Source organism: Coffea arabica, chromosome 4e (assembly GCF_036785885.1).
Source record: "Coffea arabica cultivar ET-39 chromosome 4e, Coffea Arabica ET-39 HiFi, whole genome shotgun sequence".
Taxonomy (NCBI): Eukaryota; Viridiplantae; Streptophyta; class Magnoliopsida; order Gentianales; family Rubiaceae; genus Coffea; species Coffea arabica.
Genome location: NC_092317.1, coordinates 36604765 through 36628382, shown reverse-complemented (window position 1 = coordinate 36628382; position 23618 = coordinate 36604765). Strand labels below are relative to the sequence as shown.

The 23618-nt window shown below is 38.2% G+C and overlaps 1 long non-coding RNA gene across 1 annotated transcript; it reads left to right on the top strand.

The window, feature by feature from the left end:
* Window positions 1-9979: 9979 nt before the first annotated feature.
* On the top strand, window positions 9980-12665 carry LOC140005775 (uncharacterized). The gene is made up of 3 exons (XR_011813342.1): window positions 9980-10159; window positions 11704-11763; window positions 12483-12665. It is a non-coding gene; the product is annotated as an uncharacterized lncRNA (long non-coding RNA).
* Window positions 12666-23618: the final 10953 nt, after the last annotated feature.

Here is a 23618-nt window from a genome sequence, read left to right as displayed (position 1 = left end):
TCTACAACACCATATGGTTTGGTAATCGTGTTTTCGGTTTAGTAGTCCTGACGAGAGTTGGGCAGCAGTCTACTAACCTTAGGGTACGCCCTTGGGGAAGATTGGACTATCACAATGAAAGTGCAATAACTCAAATGAGTGTTGAAACAAGTTGGGTTTGGATGGATAGACTTCAAAATGACTTTAGCAATATGACCATTGAAATTGGTAGCTCATAGGTAATGTGAAGGTTAACATAAAAGTTTTTTAATATTACGTGAACTTTAATTAAGTGATAGTAATTTCATGTGTGTGGTTTATTTGGCATCGTCGAGTATAATGAAGACATACACTTCCAGTAAGAGTAGTTACATGTTCAGGGAAAAGGGATAGGAAATGAGCCATGGTGGAAATGGTACTAGTTGCTACATTTTTGTGCACAAGTAAATGATTTGTTGTGAATGGCTACATAGATGTAGAAGATAGAGGACAAGTATGCCATTATTTGATACTTTGTGTGAGATGATTGGATATTTTATTTGAAGTAGTAGAAAAGAATAGGAAAATTTGTCCCTGTAGTGTGTAAGCACATATTTTTTTTAGCTAGAATAATAGGGATAATATCAAAAACTGAACAATGTGACTAATTAACAATTTATCAACAAATAATGAAGAGGTTGAAAAGTATCATAGTCCATAACCTATATCTGACTTGCAATTATGGTTTGTAGAGTGCTCTCAAATGAATAGTAGGTATGAAAGCGCAATAACTCAAATGAGTGTTGAAACAAGTTAGGTTTGGATGGATGGAGTTCAGAATAACTTTAGCAATTTGACCATTGAAATTGGTAGCCCATAGGTAATGTGAAAGTTAACATAAAAGTTTTTTAATATTATGCGAACTTTAATTAAGTGATAGTAATTTCATACGTGTGGTTTCTTTGGCATGGTCGAATATAATGAAGACATAACTTCCGGCGGGAGTAGTTACATGTTCAGGGAAAAGGGATAGGAAATGAGCCATGGTGGAAATGGTATTGATTGCAACATTTTTGTGCACAAGTAAATGGTTTGTTGTGAATGGCTGCATAGATGTAGAAGATATAGGACAAGTATGCCATTATTTGATACTTTGTGTGAGATGATTTGGATATTTTATTTGAAGTAGCAGAAAAGGATAGGAAAATTTGTCCCTATGGTGTGTAAGAACATATTTTTTTAGCTAGAAATAATAGGGATAATATTAAAAACTGAATAATGTGGCTAATTAATAATTTATCAACAAATAACGAAGAGATTGGAAAACATCGTAGCCCATAATCTATATCTAACATTAAATACCATTTTGAAATAATGTATGGCTTTATGAAACGCATGAGAAAAAAAACCTTAAAAATATCATTTTGGAAAAATGAGAAGTTTTAGAATGTATTTAGTGGATTAAGAGTGCAAAAAGAAGTTTGGGCCAAGAAAGAGAGGAAGAAATTTGCCTCAACAACCACATTATTCATTTTGCTACCAATTCCAAGCTTGAGGAGCAAAATAAGGAGAGAAAGCTTCATCTTGTCTTAGCAATTCCAAGCTTGAATCTTGAGTTTTAACCGTTAGTTTTAGAAACTACTCCATACAAGTGCTCACTAAGGAAGTTTAAAGGTGTTGGTGGAGTAATTTTGGAGGGAAAGGCGCTAAGCTACCATCTTTCTAGTGTTTCTAAGGTAACTTGCCAAAGAAATCCCTTTTTGCTTCCAATAATTGCATATTTGTGGCTTAGGGTTGTTAAATGTGTAGTTTTATGCAATATTCCATGAGTTGAGGTGGTGACATGGAAAATTTCAGTTTTATGGTGAATTTTCTGCTCTTATTTGATGTTTGAGCATTGGTCATGGATTGATATTTTTTTTATGTATAATATTGAGTTTTTATATGCTAGTTTTGCTTGCCTACGAAAAATTCCAGCTTGTGAGTCGAAATTTCAGTTTAGGGTTTCATTTGCTAGCTTGAGTAGGTGATGGTTATATGCTTGATTTGATGAGTTGTTGGCTTGATATGTATATGCTTGAGTTGAGGTTGTTTTGGGGTAAGAATGAAGCCTTGAATTGGCTGGAAAAACTTAGTAAAAACAAAGGAGGTGCTGCTGAAAATTTGTCCGCAGGAAACCTTGGCCAGTCTTGGGAAATCTGGTATATCTTGTTGTAGAATAGTCAGAATTAAGTTCCGTTTGTTGTGTTTGAAACTAGAGTCAGAGTATTATCAACCATGAAAATTTCAGCCTTTTTCTTAATTCTCATGAATATCTGTAATTTTTCAGAGTTGACTGAAATTGCATACCTGTTCTGTCTTTTACTGGATGAAGCAGCAATTTGAGGTTCGAATTGGATTAACTTGTGGATTGAATCTAACAAATGTGTCTTCTGGGAAATTATAACCCTTTGTGTTTATTTTTTGATGGTATAAAGTTTATCAATTTTGGACTTAAGAATCTTGAGATATGATTTTTCAAATAGTATTGCGCAAAACTGAAAAATTCTATTTTCTTAGAACAGTTCTTACTTCTATTTCCCACTTTAAGTTTGGAGTTGGTAAATCATTGTAGGTATGGTTTTGGGTAGAAGTGAAGGGTTTTGGGGTTGTTCGTGTCTTTAGGACCAACTGTTACCTTTTCACTCCGAAACCACATTTTTGCTTTGCATTAGTAGTTCATTTGGATAGGTATATGACTCGTAATCGAGTCTTATTTATGAGCTCCATTCACTAGGTTGTGGATGTGGAAATCATAATTGTTTTACCTTAGTTATTCTTAGGACGAGTCGGTGATCAAAGGCATACCTGGGAAGGAAACTTGTGAAGTAACCAGTAAAAGCAGTTATCCAATATATTTCACAGTAACGTATTTCAATGATGTCATGATTTCGAGATCAAATGTACGTTTATTGCTCTCGTGAGCCAGTGAAATCATTGCACTTAAACACCCAACGCTCAAATAGATCACTTAGCGTTAAACAATAAGAGGGAGCCCCTTTTGAGCTCCAGATCATGTCATGAACAATAAACAGGAGTGGAGACGTTGGTGTTCAGCACAAGACTCCCCAAGAACTCATTAAAGCCAAATCATGTCATGAACTCACATGCAAGCACGCATGATATGCAGTCGAGTAAATAATGCAAGAAACATTTCGCAAGTAACTTTGGAAACAGTTTAGGGTCACTCACCTCCATGGCTCAGCAACCATCCATCATATATTATTGTCTTGCTCAAATCCAAGTCGTAGATCACAAACTCAATGCAATCAAGTCCTTTCAAAGCTCGGACAGCACTTCCACTAAATTTGCTAACTTTTCCAGCCATCATGGCTTCATTATTTCCTCGGCTAGTCCCAAAGTCACACAAATAAGTTCATTCAATAGCCGTTCAGTAAGCTCCAAGTAGTACAAGTACAATTCAAGCTAGGGAAAAGTCCAGAAATGAAAGGTAAGCTCAAAACCAGAAAAATAGTTTTTGACATCATTTTGCGGTTTTGACACCATTGGCACTACGATTATCGGATGGAAGTACAAGATACACCGTTTCGAAGCTAAGAGATAAACCTACAATGTTACAGAAGGTCACTCAGCCCGGTTTCAAGTGTAACCAGGTCAAAAATGCAATCTACTACACCAGAACCGCAAAAACAGATTCACAGAACGTATTCTAGTGCAAACATCATAAATCAGCCTACCTAAGTCCAAATCCAGTAATTCCAAATCCATCCGAAAGCTAAGAAACAGGGATACAATTTATCAGAAGACCTTAACAACCAATTCTGAAGCATTCCCAACCAAAATAACCCATTACAGAAGCAATTCTCAAATTCGGGTATAACCAGGGCAGCAAGGGTAATTCCGTCTTTTATCAAGCTACGCTGCTCCGATTGAGATGAAATTTTGTAGGTACCTATAAAATATCATTCCCTACAACTTTCATGTTTTAACCCAAGGCCAATTCGGCGTCTAACTATGAGCTACAAAACCGGGCAGAATGTAGGAACATAAACCCTAGTTTTCCAATTTTCCTTCCAAAACAGAAATTTCTTGCAATTAACCACCAAATACACCTTCTAGCTTCATTCTATATCATTTCCAATCATCATACATAGCCACACCATATGAATCATATTAAAACAGAAAAATCATGAGTAAATAGAAAAAGTCATCAATCTCAACCAAAATCATGAAATCTTCCACTAAAACATCTCTTTAGCCACCACAAGTCACTAATTTAACATCATCAAGAACAAAGAAAGGATTGCTAGACATGATACCTTAAAATATCAAGAAAGGTGATGGTTTAGTCCTTTGCCTTCTCTAATCACTCCACCACTACCTTCAATCTTCCTAAGCAAGTGACTTTTATGGAGGAATTTGGAATTTTAACGGTTGAATCCCAAGATTGAGCAAGAAATGAAGGCAAAAATTGGAAGCTTTTCTTTCTTTTGCTCTCCAAGAAATTCGGCCAAGAGAGGAGAAAATAAGAGGATGTTTTGGCCAATTTGTGGTATTTATTTGGTAAAGGTAAAGGTAAAGTTAAATGGTCAAAGTCAAGAGTGAATTGGATGGTTACACTTGTCACCTTTAGGTTTAAAACTTATCTTTTCGTCTCTCCACTCTCATCCATATAACAACCTCTAATTATCTCTTAGCACCTGGTCAAATAAATCCGGTATCCAAAACTTAACCTAACTGGCCGAATTTTACCGAACTTTCCGCACTAGTGGGTCCCACGTCCGATATATGTTCTTAATTTCTCAAAAACTAACTGATACTAGAAAAATCATCTAAAAACTATGTTTACTCAATAAATTATCTGGGAAATTTTCTAATAAAGAAAAATGTGGAAAAGGCAGGCGAACAATAAAATAAACCCTAGAAACGTAAAATGTCGTCCTCATTCTTTTGGAGCGTCACAAACTCCCCTCCTTAAAAGAATGTCATCCTCGACATTCCATCTTGTACCAATCAAGTCGAGACATCCCGCAAGAATCACTAATATTTCAAACCAAACCCACAGTCCGGCATCCTAAACTTCAAACCTAGGATACACTACAGGAATCTGAATCCTAAGCTCTGATACCACCTGTGACGGCCCCACCTCACCCTTGGGCGTACCAAAGGGTTCGGCGGACCGCCTGCCCAGCTCTCGCCGGAACTCACTCACTACAAACCTCAAACAAAATGCAATATAAATCTCAAATTTTACATCAAATTCTCCAAGAATTACATATCATAAGCGAAGCGTCCACGCTTCCGCTGCGCCACTCTGATCCTTGATACCAGCTATTATACAGGAGGAATTCCAAATCTAAACTGTACAAAATATAGGCCATCCAGTCACGTGAATAAGTATTACAAGTCCTTCCTTCGCCACGAGCCCTGTGGAGGGAAATAAAATAGTTTTGGGGTGAGCTAAAAGCTCAGTGAGTAACCAGTAAAAGCAGTCATCCAATATATTTCACAGTAACGTATTTCAATGATGTCATGATTCCGAGATCAAATGTACGTTTATTGCTCTCGTGAGCCAGTGAAATCATTGCACTTAAACACCCAACGCTCAAATAGATCACTTAGCGTTAAACAATAAGAGGGAGCCCCTTTTGAGCTCCAGATCATGTCATGAACAATAAACAGGAGTGGAGACGTTGGTGTTCAGCACAAGACTCCCCAAGAACTCATTAAAGCCAAATCATGTCATGAACTCACATGCAAGCACGCATGATATGCAGTCGAGTAAATAATGCAAGAAACATTTCGCAAGTAACTTTGGAAACAGTTTAGGGTCACTCACCTCCATGGCTCAGCAACCATCCATCATATATTATTGTCTTGCTCAAATCCAAGTCGTAGATCACAAACTCAATGCAATCAAGTCCTTTCAAAGCTCGGACAGCACTTCCACTAAATTTGCTAACTTTTCCAGCCATCATGGCTTCATTATTTCCTCGGCTAGTCCCAAAGTCACACAAATAAGTTCATTCAATAGCCGTTCAGTAAGCTCCAAGTAGTACAAGTACAATTCAAGCTAGGGAAAAGTCCAGAAATGAAAGGTAAGCTCAAAACCAGAAAAATAGTTTTTGACATCATTTTGCGGTTATGGCACCATTGGCACTACGATTATCGGATAGAAGTACAAGATACAGCGTTTCGAAGCTAAGAGATAAACCTACAATGTTACAGAATGTCACTCAGCCCAGTTTCAAGTGTAACCAGGTCAAAAATGCAATCTACTACACCAGAACCGCAAAAACAGATTCACAGAACGCATTCTAGTGCAAACATCATAAATCAGCCTACCTAAGTCCAAATCCAGTAATTCCAAATCCATCCGAAAGCTGAGAAACAGGGATACAATTTATCAGAAGACCTCAACAACCAATTCCGAAGCATTCCCAACCAAAATAACCCATTACAGAAGCAATTCTCAAATTCGGGTAGAACCAGGGCAGCAAGGGTAATTCCATCTTTTATCAAGCTACGCTGCTCCGATTGAGATGAAATTTTGTAGGTTCCTATAAAATATCATTCCCTACAACTTTTATGTTTTAACCTAAGGCCAATTCGGCCTCTAACTATGAGCTACAAAACCGGGCAGAATGTAGGAACATAAACCCTAGTTTTCCAATTTTCCTTCCAAAACAGAAATTTCTTGCAATTAACCACCAAATACACCTTCTAGCTTCATTCTATATCATTTCCAATCATCATACATAGCCACACCATATGAATCATATTAAAACAGAAAAATCATGAGTAAATAGAAAAAGTCATCAATCTCAACCAAAATCATGAAATCTTCCACTAAAACATCTCTTTAGTCACCACAAGTCACTAATTTAACATCATCAAGAACAAAGAAAGGATTGCTAGACATGATACCTTAAAATATCAAGAAAGGTGATGGTTTAGTCCTTTGCCTTCTCTAATCACTCCACCACTACCTTCAATCTTCCTAAGCAAGTGACTTTTATGGAGGAATTTGGAATTTTAACGGTTGAATCCCAAGATTGAGCAAGGAATGAAGGCAAAAATTGGAAGCTTTTCTTTCTTTTGCTCGACAAGAAATTCGGCCAAGAGAGGAGAAAATAAGAGGATGTTTTGGCCAATTTGTGGTATTTATTTGGTAAAGGTAAAGGTAAAGTTAAATGGTCAAAGTCAAGAGTGAATTGGATGGTTACACTTGTCACCTTTAGGTTTAAAACTTATCTTTTCGTCTCTCCACTCTCATCCATATAACAACCTCTAATTATCTCTTAGCACCTGGTCAAATAAATCCGGTATCCAAAACTTAACCTAACTGGCCAAATTTTACCGAACTTTCCGCACTAGTGGGTCCCACGTCCGATATATGTTCTTAATTTCTCAAAAACTAACTGATACTAGAAAAATCATCTAAAAACTATGTTTACTCAATAAATTATCTGGGAAATTTTCTAATAAAGAAAAATGTGGAAAAGGCAGGCGAACAATAAAATAAACCCTAGAAACGTAAAATGTCGTCCTCATTCTTTTGGAGCGTCACAAACTCCCCTCCTTAAAAGAATGTCATCCTCGACATTCCATCTTGTACCAATCAAGTCGAGACATCCCGCAAGAATCACTAATATTTCAAACCAAACCCACAGTCCGGCATCCTAAACTTCAAACCTAGGATACACTACAGGAATCTGAATCCTAAGCTCTGATACCACCTGTGACGACCCCACCTCACCCTTGGGCGTACCAAAGGGTTCGGCGGACCGCCTGCCCAGCTCTCGCCGGAACTCACTCACTACAAACCTCAAACAAAATGCAATATAAATCTCAAATTTTACATCAAATTCTCCAAGAATTACATATCATAAGCGAAGCGTCCACGCTTCCGCTGCGCCACTCTGATCCTTGATACCAGCTATTATACAGGAGGAATTCCAAATCTAAACTGTACAAAATATAGGCCATCCAGTCACGTCAATAAGTATTACAAGTCCTTCCTTCGCCACGAGCCCTGTGGAGGGAAATAAAATAGTTTTGGGGTGAGCTAAAAGCTCAGTGAGTAACCAGTAAAAGCAGTCATCCAATATATTTCACAGTAACGTATTTCAATGATGTCATGATTCCGAGATCAAATGTACGTTTATTGCTCTCGTGAGCCAGTGAAATCATTGCACTTAAACACCCAACGCTCAAATAGATCACTTAGCGTTAAACAATAAGAGGGAGCCCCTTTTGAGCTCCAGATCATGTCATGAACAATAAACAGGAGTGGAGACGTTGGTGTTCAGCACAAGACTCCCCAAGAACTCATTAAAGCCAAATCATGTCATGAACTCACATGCAAGCACGCATGATATGCAGTCGAGTAAATAATGCAAGAAACATTTCGCAAGTAACTTTGGAAACAGTTTAGGGTCACTCACCTCCATGGCTCAGCAACCATCCATCATATATTATTGTCTTGCTCAAATCCAAGTCGTAGATCACAAACTCAATGCAATCAAGTCCTTTCAAAGCTCGGACAGCACTTCCACTAAATTTGCTAACTTTTCCAGCCATCATGGCTTCATTATTTCCTCGGCTAGTCCCAAAGTCACACAAATAAGTTCATTCAATAGCCGTTCAGTAAGCTCCAAGTAGTACAAGTACAATTCAAGCTAGGGAAAAGTCCAGAAATGAAAGGTAAGCTCAAAACCAGAAAAATAGTTTTTGACATCATTTTGCGGTTTTGGCACCATTGGCACTACGATTATCGGATAGAAGTACAAGATACAGCGTTTCGAAGCTAAGAGATAAACCTACAATGTTACAGAATGTCACTCAGCCCAGTTTCAAGTGTAACCAGGTCAAAAATGCAATCTACTACACCAGAACCGCAAAAACAGATTCACAGAACGCATTCTAGTGCAAACATCATAAATCAGCCTACCTAAGTCCAAATCCAGTAATTCCAAATCCATCCGAAAGCTGAGAAACAGGGATACAATTTATCAGAAGACCTCAACAACCAATTCCGAAGCATTCCCAACCAAAATAACCCATTACAGAAGCAATTCTCAAATTCGGGTAGAACCAGGGCAGCAAGGGTAATTCCATCTTTTATCAAGCTACGCTGCTCCGATTGAGATGAAATTTTGTAGGTACCTATAAAATATCATTCCCTACAACTTTCATGTTTTAACCTAAGGCCAATTCTGTGACGCCCCGAAAATTAGGAGATTGTTTGTAAATAAGATACTAAAGTGTATTTCTTTGGGTTTGATTTAAAACCTTATTTTGTTTTAAAAAGATTAGAAACCCTAAAATTTTAATCAAAAACCCTAGTTTACTTGTGATTAACTGGTTTCCTTCAATATCTCATCTTTTAATAGAAACTCTAAATTCAATTTATGGAATTGGAAAATCCCTCATGTTATTTTAAAAATGTCCCTTTATTTGGAAATTATTATTTTTATTAAGGCTTGCTACCCCATTTATTCCACGATAAGTGTAAATGAACCTAGAAAGTAGGTTTTCACCTTTGGTTTTAAGATCGGAGTAAAATTAGGGTTTTCGCAATTTTTCACCGGATGAATTTTCGGTACAAAGTAAGGATTAAATTTGGAGATTAAAAGTGACTTTTAAGTGAGAAATAATATGTGAGTAGTAGCAATGATATAAGGTTAGTGAATGGGAAGAAAAAAAACAGTAGTACGTGAGTTTTTAAGAAAAACGGCGCGAACCGACGGGTCCCGCGCACTACCGATTGAACGCACCACTTGCCTACCATTTTTCTTACCAAACAAACTTATTGACTCTTGGATAAAATATCTCCTTAATTAACATCAGATTTGACCAAGAAATTGAAGTTAGAAAATGCAAGGAAGAAAGAGAAAATTTTGTGGTTGAGATTAAACCAAGTGTTAGCCAAACTTGTGGCTAGAATTAATTCTTATCTTTCCATCTTCTTATAAGACAAACTTAGCTTCATTTCCTTCCATTTCTGCATCATTCCAGCCGACCAAGAGAGAGAGAGAAGTGAGAGCTTGAGCAACCACATTCCTTCTTGATTCACACCAACCAAGTGCTAAGCTAGAAATCTAAACCGATTGATTGCAAGTTTGGAAGCTTGGGAAGCTAAGGAACCAAGAAATTTCAAAGGAAGTGAACTATCACTCATCCAAGCCTTGTTTTTGAGGTATTCAATCTGATCATGGTCCTTGATCTTTTAAATCTTGTGTTAAGATGTTATTTAGCTTAAGTTTTGGCTTGATTTCAAGATGAGCAAGTGATTGTGATGATTATTGGATGAAATAATCAAATCAGGGTTTTGGGGATTTGCTGCCAAACTTGATGTGTGACTCACATATGTTGTAATTAAGGTTATATAAAGGGTTTTGGTAGTGATTAGAACAAGAAATTGAGGAAAGTTACATTAAAAACTGAAAATCCCAGAAATCTGGAAAATTGTTCTTCCATTCTGCCCGTTTTTGTAGCCCTATGTTAGAGGCCGAATTGGCCTTTGGTCAAAACATTAAAGTTGTTCAGAATGGTATTTTATAGGTGCCCACAAAATTTCAGCTCATTTGGAGCATCGTAGCTTGTGAAAAGACGAAAATACCCTCGCTGATCTAGGTCACTTTCCAGAATTCCGCGTGGACAGTTCAGTCCTTTTGATTGAGTTTATTCACTATGATCCGTTTAGATTTATCCTTTCACCGAAACATTAAAGTTTTAGTACCCTGTCTTAGCTTCGTAACGCCTCCAAGAACACCTTAATTGGATCTTGGTAGACTGAGATATGGTCATTTGAGTGAAATGCGGCTGATTAGCCGAATAGTTGAAACCAGGTTACATGAGTTGGGAATTTGATCAGGTTACATTGAAAATTTGACTGAGTGCTCTTCATGAAAGTTGTAGTGTTCTGAAGTAGCTTTAAAATTCCTCTAAGAACACCTGAATTGGATTTTTGTACACTGAGTTATGTTCATTACAGTGTTCTGCGTTTAAACAGCCGACGAATTGGTTTCTGGTTTAGTAATTCGAGAATTTGACCAAGTTACATTAGAAACTGGACTAAGTGACCTTCATGAATATTGTAGCTCTGTATCTTAGCTTCGAAACGGCATAGGTTTCATTTTAATCCGATAAGCGTAGCCTCAGATATGTTATTTCCGCATTTGTACGTCAAATCTGTTTTGAACTAAATTGAATTTCTGCACTTGTACTTAATACGATTCTTGTTATTATGATATTGTGAGCCTATGGAACGGCTCTTGACATGAATTGCTGATATGTATAATGTTGGGTTGTGTTTGAGAAAATCAATGAAGCCTAAAAGGCTGGAAAATTAGGTAAACACAAAGGGCATGCTGCCCGAATTTTTACTCGAGGACTAGAAAACTATATTAGCGACTTGAGTGAAGGTTAAGTATTTATCACTTGAACTAGTAAAGACCTTTGCTACTATGTTTCTTGAGTGTTATATGTTAAGACTTGGTCGAGCTCGTACCTTGAGGAAAAGACTTAATGGCCAATGTAAACTTGTATTTCCATGTACTTTCAACTCAAGTGTTATTTCCAAGTATTTATGCTACAAAACCTTATGATTTGAAAAGCGAGCAAGTGTTTCGCGAGTGTCTTTCAAATGAATTTCAATTGGTCGATTTTTAATGAATGGAATGTTAACGTTTCGAATTCGACTCGTGTTTCAAAGTTCTCAAACTGGAATTTTTATCGCAGATCTGGACTCCAAGCCTGGAGTGTAATTGAACGTGAATACTTGAAGCACTATATCTTTTGGTGAGTGCTTTCAAATACCGAATTGAACTTGATACGTGACCAATATGAGTACATGTTATATACGTGAATTGATAGGGCAAGAGTGTACTTTATCGCACTTGCCCTTACGTGACTTGTACTTGTTTATGGATTGCAATTGACTTGATATACTTGATTGTGGTGCGCGCACTTCCTGGAATTCCAGAAACCCTGTGGCGAGTTACTCTAGTCGAGCCGGCAAGGGCTTGGTCGATTGGGTAACGAACCCTGGGTCTCTTGTATTGTCGAGTGGAGTGATATCTCCTCGACTAATCGGTATACTCGAGTATTACCACCCGTGTTTATTGAGGATTTTGGGCCCAGCTGGGGGTTTGAACGGTGGACGGAGAGTCGTGTAAGTGGTGTTCTACTGGATTGGTTACTTACTTGAAAGTTGACGGAGTGTCAACTACTACGGGATCAAGCTTCTGGTAATGCCATGGGAATTTGGCTCCTGAGAGTCATCCGTATCCTTATACTTTGGAGTGATTATTATTTTTTGGATTATTGTTTCTTTTGAAAAATCTCTACATTCGCTCATTTTAAGATTGCTACTTGACATGTTACTGTTCACATTTATGAACTCTTTATACTCGTTACTTTGCTATATCGAAAACTCGTACTTATAAATAATGGTCAATTTGCTATTTGGAACCTCACTGGGCTTTTAGCTCATTCCACTCCATTTGTTTTCCTTTCAGGGGTACGAGCGAGGTGTGAGATATGTAAAGTCTAGCATAGACTAGTTGTTTGATTTTTTTGACTTGTACTCGCGCTATTTCTCGGATGGAACATGTTGTACTGGGATTGTATACGTTTTGAACTAGTTTGATGTATTAAGACTTTGTACCTTGATTCCTATCAATGTAAATTATAAGCTTGAATTGTGAATGTTATTTATGGTTCATGGATGTGTGTACATGACTCGATTGAGATAGTGAGTGAGTCCTGGCGAGAGCTGGGCAGGCGGTCCGCCGAACCCTTTGGTACGCCTTAGGGGGAGGTGGGGTCGTCACAAATTCGGCCTCTAACTATGAGCTACAAAACCGGGCAGAATGTAGGAACATAAACCCTAGTTTTCCAATTTTCCTTCCAAAACAGAAATTTCTTGCAATTAACCACCAAATACACCTTCTAGCTTCATTCTATATCATTTCCAATCATCATACATAGCCACACCATATGAATCATATTAAAACAGAAAAATCATGAGTAAATAGAAAAAGTCATCAATCTCAACCAAAATCATGAAATCTTCCACTAAAACATCTCTTTAGTCACCACAAGTCACTAATTTAACATCATCAAGAACAAAGAAAGGATTGCTAGACATGATACCTTAAAATATCAAGAAAGGTGATGGTTTAGTCCTTTGCCTTCTCTAATCACTCCACCACTACCTTCAATCTTCCTAAGCAAGTGACTTTTATGGAGGAATTTGGAATTTTAACGGTTGAATCCCAAGATTGAGCAAGGAATGAAGGCAAAAATTGGAAGCTTTTCTTTCTTTTGCTCGACAAGAAATTCGGCCAAGAGAGGAGAAAATAAGAGGATGTTTTGGCCAATTTGTGGTATTTATTTGGTAAAGGTAAAGGTAAAGTTAAATGGTCAAAGTCAAGAGTGAATTGGATGGTTACACTTGTCACCTTTAGGTTTAAAACTTATCTTTTCGTCTCTCCACTCTCATCCATATAACAACCTCTAATTATCTCTTAGCACCTGGTCAAATAAATCCGGTATCCAAAACTTAACCTAACTGGCCGAATTTTACCGAACTTTCCGCACTAGTGGGTCCCACGTCCGATATATGTTCTTAATTTCTCAAAAACTAACTGATACTAGAAAAATCATCTAAAAACTATGTTTACTCAATAAATTATCTGGGAAATTTTCTAATAAAGAAAAATGTGGAAAAGGCAGGCGAACAATAAAATAAACCCTAGAAACGTAAAATGTCGTCCTCATTCTTTTGGAGCGTCACAAACTCCCCTCCTTAAAAGAATGTCATCCTCGACATTCCATCTTGTACCAATCAAGTCGAGACATCCCGCAAGAATCACTAATATTTCAAACCAAACCCACAGTCCGGCATCCTAAACTTCAAACCTAGGATACACTACAGGAATCTGAATCCTAAGCTCTGATACCACCTGTGACGGCCCCACCTCACCCTTGGGCGTACCAAAGGGTTCGGCGGACCGCCTGCCCAGCTCTCGCCGGAACTCACTCACTACAAACCTCAAACAAAATGCAATATAAATCTCAAATTTTACATCAAATTCTCCAAGAATTACATATCATAAGCGAAGCGTCCACGCTTCCGCTGCGCCACTCTGATCCTTGATACCAGCTATTATACAGGAGGAATTCCAAATCTAAACTGTACAAAATATAGGCCATCCAGTCACGTGAATAAGTATTACAAGTCCTTCCTTCGCCACGAGCCCTGTGGAGGGAAATAAAATAGTTTTGGGGTGAGCTAAAAGCTCAGTGAGTAACCAGTAAAAGCAGTCATCCAATATATTTCACAGTAATGTATTTCAATGATGTCATGATTCCGAGATCAAATGTACGTTTATTACTCTCGTGAGCCAGTGAAATCATTGCACTTAAACACCCAACGCTCAAATAGATCACTTAGCGTTAAACAATAAGAGGGAGCCCCTTTTGAGCTCCAGGTCATGTCATGAACAATAAACAGGAGTGGAGACGTTGGTGTTCAGCACAAGACTCCCCAAGAACTCATTAAAGCCAAATCATGTCATGAACTCACATGCAAGCACGCATGATATGCAGTCGAGTAAATAATGCAAGAAACATTTCGCAAGTAACTTTGGAAACAGTTTAGGGTCACTCACCTCCATGGCTCAGCAACCATCCATCATATATTATTGTCTTGCTCAAATCCAAGTCGTAGATCACAAACTCAATGCAATCAAGTCCTTTCAAAGCTCGGACAGCACTTCCACTAAATTTGCTAACTTTTCCAGCCATCATGGCTTCATTATTTCCTCGGCTAGTCCCAAAGTCACACAAATAAGTTCATTCAATAGCCGTTCAGTAAGCTCCAAGTAGTACAAGTACAATTCAAGCTAGGGAAAAGTCCAGAAATGAAAGGTAAGCTCAAAACCAGAAAAATAGTTTTTGACATTATTTTGCGGTTTTGGCACCATTGGCACTACGATTATCGGATAGAAGTACAAGATACAGCGTTTCGAAGCTAAGAGATAAACCTACAATGTTACAGAATGTCACTCAGCCCAGTTTCAAGTGTAACCAGGTCAAAAATGCAATCTACTACACCAGAACCGCAAAAACAGATTCACAGAACGTATTCTAGTGCAAACATCATAAATCAGCTTACCTAAGTCCAAATCCAGTAATTCCAAATCCATCCGAAAGCTAAGAAACAGGGATGCAATTTATCAGAAGACCTCAACAACCAATTCCGAAGCATTCCCAACCAAAATAACCCATTACAGAAGCAATTCTCAAATTCGGGTAGAACCAGGGCAGCAAGGGTAATTCCATCTTTTATCAAGCTACGCTGCTCCGATTGAGATGAAAATTTGTAGGTACCTATAAAATATCATTCCCTACAACTTTCATGTTTTAACCTAAGGCCAATTCGGCCTCTAACTATGAGCTACAAAACCGGGCAGAATGTAGGAACATAAACCCTAGTTTTCCAATTTTCCTTCCAAAACAGAAATTTCTTGCAATTAACCACCAAATACACCTTCTAGCTTCATTCTATATCATTTCCAATCATCATACATAGCCACACCATATGAATCATATTAAAACAGAAAAATCATGAGTAAATAGAAAAAGTCATCAATCTCAACCAAAATCATGAAATCTTCCACTAAAACATCTCTTTAGTCACCACAAGTCACTAATTTAACATCATCAAGAACAAAGAAAGGATTGCTAGACATGATACCTTAAAATATCAAGAAAGGTGATGGTTTAGTCCTTTGCCTTCTCTAATCACTCCACCACTACCTTCAATCTTCCTAAGCAAGTGACTTTTATGGAGGAATTTGGAATTTTAACGGTTGAATCCCAAGATTGAGCAAGGAATGAAGGCAAAAATTGGAAGCTTTTCTTTCTTTTGCTCGACAAGAAATTCGGCCAAGAGAGGAGAAAATAAGAGGATGTTTTGGCCAATTTGTGGTATTTATTTGGTAAAGGTAAAGGTAAAGTTAAATGGTCAAAGTCAAGAGTGAATTGGATGGTTACACTTGTCACCTTTAGGTTTAAAACTTATCTTTTCGTCTCTCCACTCTCATCCATATAACAACCTCTAATTATCTCTTAGCACCTGGTCAAATAAATCCGGTATCCAAAACTTAACCTAACTGGCCGAATTTTACCGAACTTTCCGCACTAGTGGGTCCCACGTCCGATATATGTTCTTAATTTCTCAAAAACTAACTGATACTAGAAAAATCATCTAAAAACTGTGTTTACTCAATAAATTATCTGGGAAATTTTCTAATAAAGAAAAATGTGGAAAAGGCAGGCGAACAATAAAATAAACCCTAGAAACGTAAAATGTCGTCCTCATTCTTTTGGAGCGTCACAAACTCCCCTCCTTAAAAGAATGTCATCCTCGACATTCCATCTTGTACCAATCAAGTCGAGACATCCCGCAAGAATCACTAATATTTCAAACCAAACCCACAGTCCGGCATCCTAAACTTCAAACCTAGGATACACTACAGGAATCTGAATCCTAAGCTCTGATACCACCTGTTACGGCCCCACCTCACCCTTGGGCGTACCAAAGGGTTCGGCGGACCGCCTGCCCAGCTCTCGCCGGAACTCACTCACTACAAACCTCAAACAAAATGCAATATAAATCTCAAATTTTACATCAAATTCTCCAAGAATTACATATCATAAGCGAAGCGTCCACGCTTCCGCTGCGCCACTCTGATCCTGGATACCAGCTATTATACAGGAGGAATTCCAAATCTAAACTGTACAAAATATAGGCCATCCAGTCACGTGAATAAGTATTACAAGTCCTTCCTTCGCCACGAGCCCTGTGGAGGGAAATAAAATAGTTTTGGGGTGAGCTAAAAGCTCAGTGAGTAACCAGTAAAAGCAGTCATCCAATATATTTCACAGTAACGTATTTCAATGATGTCATGATTCCGAGATCAAATGTACGTTTATTGCTCTCGTGAGCCAGTGAAATCATTGCACTTAAACACCCAACGCTCAAATAGATCACTTAGCGTTAAACAATAAGAGGGAGCCCCTTTTGAGCTCCAGGTCATGTCATGAACAATAAACAGGAGTGGAGACGTTGGTGTTCAGCACAAGACTCCCCAAGAACTCATTAAAGCCAAATCATGTCATGAACTCACATGCAAGCACGCATGATATGCAGTCGAGTAAATAATGCAAGAAACATTTCGCAAGTAACTTTGGAAACAGTTTAGGGTCACTCACCTCCATGGCTCAGCAACCATCCATCATATATTATTGTCTTGCTCAAATCCAAGTCGTAGATCACAAACTCAATGCAATCAAGTCCTTTCAAAGCTCGGACAGCACTTCCACTAAATTTGCTAACTTTTCCAGCCATCATGGCTTCATTATTTCCTCGGCTAGTCCCAAAGTCACACAAATAAGTTCATTCAATAGCCGTTCAGTAAGCTCCAAGTAGTACAAGTACAATTCAAGCTAGGGAAAAGTCCAGAAATGAAAGTTAAGCTCAAAACCAGAAAAATAGTTTTTGACATCATTTTGCGGTTTTGGCACCATTGGCACTACGATTATCGGATGGAAGTACAAGATACACCGTTTCGAAGCTAAGAGATAAACCTACAATGTTACAGAAGGTCACTCAGCCCAGTTTCAAGTGTAACCAGGTCAAAAATGCAATCTACTACACCAGAACCGCAAAAACAGATTCACAGAACGCATTCTAGTGCAAACATCATAAATCAGCCTACCTAAGTCCAAATCCAGTAATTCCAAATCCATCCGAAAGCTAAGAAACAGGGATACAATTTATCAGAAGACCTCAACAACCAATTCCGAAGCATTCCCAACCAAAATAACCCATTACAGAAGCAATTCTCAAATTCGGGTAGAACCAGGGCAGCAAGGGTAATTCCATCTTTTATCAAGCTACGCTGCTCCGATTGAGATGAAATTTTGTAGGTACCTATAAAATATCATTCCCTACAACTTTCATGTTTTAACCCAAGGCCAATTCGGCCTCTAACTATGAGCTACAAAACCGGGCAGAATGTAGGAACATAAACCCTAGTTTTCCAATTTTCCTTCCAAAACAGAAATTTCTTGCAATTAACCACCAAATACACCTTCTAGCTTCATTCTATATCATTTCCAATCATCATACATAGCCACACCATATGAATCATATTAAAACAGAAAAATCATGAGTAAATAGAAAAAGTCATCAATCTCAACCAAAATCATGAAATCTTCCACTAAAACATCTCTTTAGCCACCACAAGTCACTAATTTAACATCATCAAGAACAAAGAAAGGATTGCTAGACATGATACCTTAAAATATCAAGAAAGGTGATGGTTTAGTCCTTTGCCTTCTCTAATCACTCCACCACTACCTTCAATCTTCCTAAGCAAGTGACTTTTATGGAGGAATTTGGAATTTTAACGGTTGAATCCCAAGATTGAGCAAGAAATGAAGGCAAAAATTGGAAGCTTTTCTTTCTTTTGCTCTCCAAGAAATTCGGCCAAGAGAGGAGAAAATAAGAGGATGTTTTGGCCAATTTGTGGTATTTATTTGGTAAAGGTAAAGGTAAAGTTAAATGGTCAAAGTCAAGAGTGAATTGGATGGTTACACTTGTCACCTTTAGGTTTAAAACTTATCTTTTCGTCTCTCCACTCTCATCCATATAACAACCTCTAATTATCTCTTAGCACCTGGTCAAATAAATCCGGTATCCAAAACTTAACCTAACTGGCCGAATTTTACCGAACTTTCCGCACTAGTGGGTCCCACGTCCGATATATGTTCTTAATTTCTCAAAAACTAACTGATACTAGAAAAATCATCTAAAAACTGTGTTTACTCAATAAATTATCTGGGAAATTTTCTAATAAAGAAAAATGTGGAAAAGGCAGGCGAACAATAAAATAAACCCTAGAAACGTAAAATGTCGTCCTCATTCTTTTGGAGCGTCACAAACTCCCCTCCTTAAAAGAATGTCATCCTCGACATTCCATCTTGTACCAATCAAGTCGAGACATCCCGCAAGAATCACTAATATTTCAAACCAAACCCACAGTCCGGCATCCTAAACTTCAAACCTAGGATACACTACAGGAATCTGAATCCTAAGCTCTGATACCACCTGTGACGGCCCCACCTCACCCTTGGGCGTACCAAAGGGTTCGGCGGACCGCCTGCCCAGCTCTCGCCGGAACTCACTCACTACAAACCTCAAACAAAATGCAATATAAATCTCAAATTTTACATCAAATTCTCCAAGAATTACATATCATAAGCGAAGCGTCCACGCTTCCGCTGCGCCACTCTGATCCTTGATACCAGCTATTATACAGGAGGAATTCCAAATCTAAACTGTACAAAATATAGGCCATCCAGTCACGTGAATAAGTATTACAAGTCCTTCCTTCGCCACGAGCCCTGTGGAGGGAAATAAAATAGTTTTGGGGTGAGCTAAAAGCTCAGTGAGTAACCAGTAAAAGCAGTCATCCAATATATTTCACAGTAACGTATTTCAATGATGTCATGATTCCGAGATCAAATGTACGTTTATTGCTCTCGTGAGCCAGTGAAATCATTGCACTTAAACACCCAACGCTCAAATAGATCACTTAGCGTTAAACAATAAGAGGGAGCCCCTTTTGAGCTCCAGATCATGTCATGAACAATAAACAGGAGTGGAGACGTTGGTGTTCAGCACAAGACTCCCCAAGAACTCATTAAAGCCAAATCATGTCATGAACTCACATGCAAGCACGCATGATATGCAGTCGAGTAAATAATGCAAGAAACATTTCGCAAGTAACTTTGGAAACAGTTTAGGGTCACTCACCTCCATGGCTCAGCAACCATCCATCATATATTATTGTCTTGCTCAAATCCAAGTCGTAGATCACAAACTCAATGCAATCAAGTCCTTTCAAAGCTCGGACAGCACTTCCACTAAATTTGCTAACTTTTCCAGCCATCATGGCTTCATTATTTCCTCGGCTAGTCCCAAAGTCACACAAATAAGTTCATTCAATAGCCGTTCAGTAAGCTCCAAGTAGTACAAGTACAATTCAAGCTAGGGAAAAGTCCAGAAATGAAAGTTAAGCTCAAAACCAGAAAAATAGTTTTTGACATCATTTTGCGGTTTTGGCACCATTGGCACTACGATTATCGGATGGAAGTACAAGATACACCGTTTCGAAGCTAAGAGATAAACCTACAATGTTACAGAAGGTCACTCAGCCCAGTTTCAAGTGTAACCAGGTCAAAAATGCAATCTACTACACCAGAACCGCAAAAACAGATTCACAGAACGCATTCTAGTGCAAACATCATAAATCAGCCTACCTAAGTCCAAATCCAGTAATTCCAAATCCATCCGAAAGCTAAGAAACAGGGATACAATTTATCAGAAGACCTCAACAACCAATTCCGAAGCATTCCCAACCAAAATAACCCATTACAGAAGCAATTCTCAAATTCGGGTAGAACCAGGGCAGCAAGGGTAATTCCGTCTTTTATCAAGCTACGCTGCTCCGATTGAGATGAAATTTTGTAGGTACCTATAAAATATCATTCCCTACAACTTTCATGTTTTAACCCAAGGCCAATTCGGCCTCTAACTATGAGCTACAAAACCGGGCAGAATGTAGGAACATAAACCCTAGTTTTCCAATTTTCCTTCCAAAACAGAAATTTCTTGCAATTAACCACCAAATACACCTTCTAGCTTCATTCTATATCATTTCCAATCATCATACATAGCCACACCATATGAATCATATTAAAACAGAAAAATCATGAGTAAATAGAAAAAGTCATCAATCTCAACCAAAATCATGAAATCTTCCACTAAAACATCTCTTTAGCCACCACAAGTCACTAATTTAACATCATCAAGAACAAAGAAAGGATTGCTAGACATGATACCTTAAAATATCAAGAAAGGTGATGGTTTAGTCCTTTGCCTTCTCTAATCACTCCACCACTACCTTCAATCTTCCTAAGCAAGTGACTTTTATGGAGGAATTTGGAATTTTAACGGTTGAATCCCAAGATTGAGCAAGAAATGAAGGCAAAAATTGGAAGCTTTTCTTTCTTTTGCTCTCCAAGAAATTCGGCCAAGAGAGGAGAAAATAAGAGGATGTTTTGGCCAATTTGTGGTATTTATTTGGTAAAGGTAAAGGTAAAGTTAAATGGTCAAAGTCAAGAGTGAATTGGATGGTGACACTTGTCACCTTTAGGTTTAAAACTTATCTTTTTGTCTCTCCACTCTCATCCATATAACAACCTCTAATTATCTCTTAGCACCTGGTCAAATAAATCCGGTATCCAAAACTTAACCTAACTGGCCGAATTTTACCGAACTTTCCGCAGTAGTGGGTCCCACGTCCGATATATGTTCTTAATTTCTCAAAAACTAACTGATACTAGAAAAATCATCTAAAAACTATGTTTACTCAATAAATTATCTGGGAAATTTTCTAATAAAGAAAAATGTGGAAAAGGCAGGCGAACAATAAAATAAACCCTAGAAACGTAAAATGTCGTCCTCATTCTTTTGGAGCGTCACAAACTCCCCTCCTTAAAAGAATGTCATCCTCGACATTCCATCTTGTACCAATCAAGTCGAGACATCCCGCAAGAATCACTAATATTTCAAACCAAACCCACAGTCCGGCATCCTAAACTTCAAACCTAGGATACACTACAGGAATCTGAATCCTAAGCTCTGATACCACCTGTGACGGCCCCACCTCACCCTTGGGCGTACCAAAGGGTTCGGCGGACCGCCTGCCCAGCTCTCGCCGGAACTCACTCACTACAAACCTCAAACAAAATGCAATATAAATCTCAAATTTTACATCAAATTCTCCAAGAATTACATATCATAAGCGAAGCGTCCACGCTTCTGCTGCGCCACTCTGATCCTTGATACCAGCTATTATACAGGAGGAATTCCAAATCTAAACTGTACAAAATATAGGCCATCCAGTCACGTGAATAAGTATTACAAGTCCTTCCTTCGCCACGAGCCCTGTGGAGGGAAATAAAATAGTTTTGGGGTGAGCTAAAAGCTCAGTGAGTAACCAGTAAAAGCAGTCATCCAATATATTTCACAGTAACGTATTTCAATGATGTCATGATTCCGAGATCAAATGTACGTTTATTGCTCTCGTGAGCCAGTGAAATCATTGCACTTAAACACCCAACGCTCAAATAGATCACTTAGCGTTAAACAATAAGAGGGAGCCCCTTTTGAGCTCCAGATCATGTCATGAACAATAAACAGGAGTGGAGACGTTGGTGTTCAGCACAAGACTCCCCAAGAACTCATTAAAGCCAAATCATGTCATGAACTCACATGCAAGCACGCATGATATGCAGTCGAGTAAATAATGCAAGAAACATTTTGCAAGTAACTTTGGAAACAGTTTAGGGTCACTCACCTCCATGGCTCAGCAACCATCCATCATATATTATTGTCTTGCTCAAATCCAAGTCGTAGATCACAAACTCAATGCAATCAAGTCCTTTCAAAGCTCGGACAGCACTTCCACTAAATTTGCTAACTTTTCCAGCCATCATGGCTTCATTATTTCCTCGGCTAGTCCCAAAGTCACACAAATAAGTTCATTCAATAGCCGTTCAGTAAGCTCCAAGTAGTACAAGTACAATTCAAGCTAGGGAAAAGTCCAGAAATGAAAGTTAAGCTCAAAACCAGAAAAATAGTTTTTGACATCATTTTGCGGTTTTGGCACCATTGGCACTACGATTATCGGATGGAAGTACAAGATACACCGTTTCGAAGCTAAGAGATAAACCTACAATGTTACAGAAGGTCACTCAGCCCAGTTTCAAGTGTAACCAGGTCAAAAATGCAATCTACTACACCAGAACCGCAAAAACAGATTCACAGAACGCATTCTAGTGCAAACATCATAAATCAGCCTACCTAAGTCCAAATCCAGTAATTCCAAATCCATCCGAAAGCTAAGAAACAGGGATACAATTTATCAGAAGACCTCAACAACCAATTCCGAAGCATTCCCAACCAAAATAACCCATTACAGAAGCAATTCTCAAATTCGGGTAGAACCAGGGCAGCAAGGGTAATTCCGTCTTTTATCAAGCTACGCTGCTCCGATTGAGATGAAATTTTGTAGGTAACTATAAAATATCATTCCCTACAACTTTCATGTTTTAACCCAAGGCCAATTCGGCCTCTAACTATGAGCTACAAAACCGGGCAGAATGTAGGAACATAAACCCTAGTTTTCCAATTTTCCTTCCAAAACAGAAATTTCTTGCAATTAACCACCAAATACACCTTCTAGCTTCATTCTATATCATTTCCAATCATCATACATAGCCACACCATATGAATCATATTAAAACAGAAAAATCATGAGTAAATAGAAAAAGTCATCAATCTCAACCAAAATCATGAAATCTTCCACTAAAACATCTCTTTAGCCACCACAAGTCACTAATTTAACATCATCAAGAACAAAGAAAGGATTGCTAGACATGATACCTTAAAATATCAAGAAAGGTGATGGTTTAGTCCTTTGCCTTCTCTAATCACTCCACCACTACCTTCA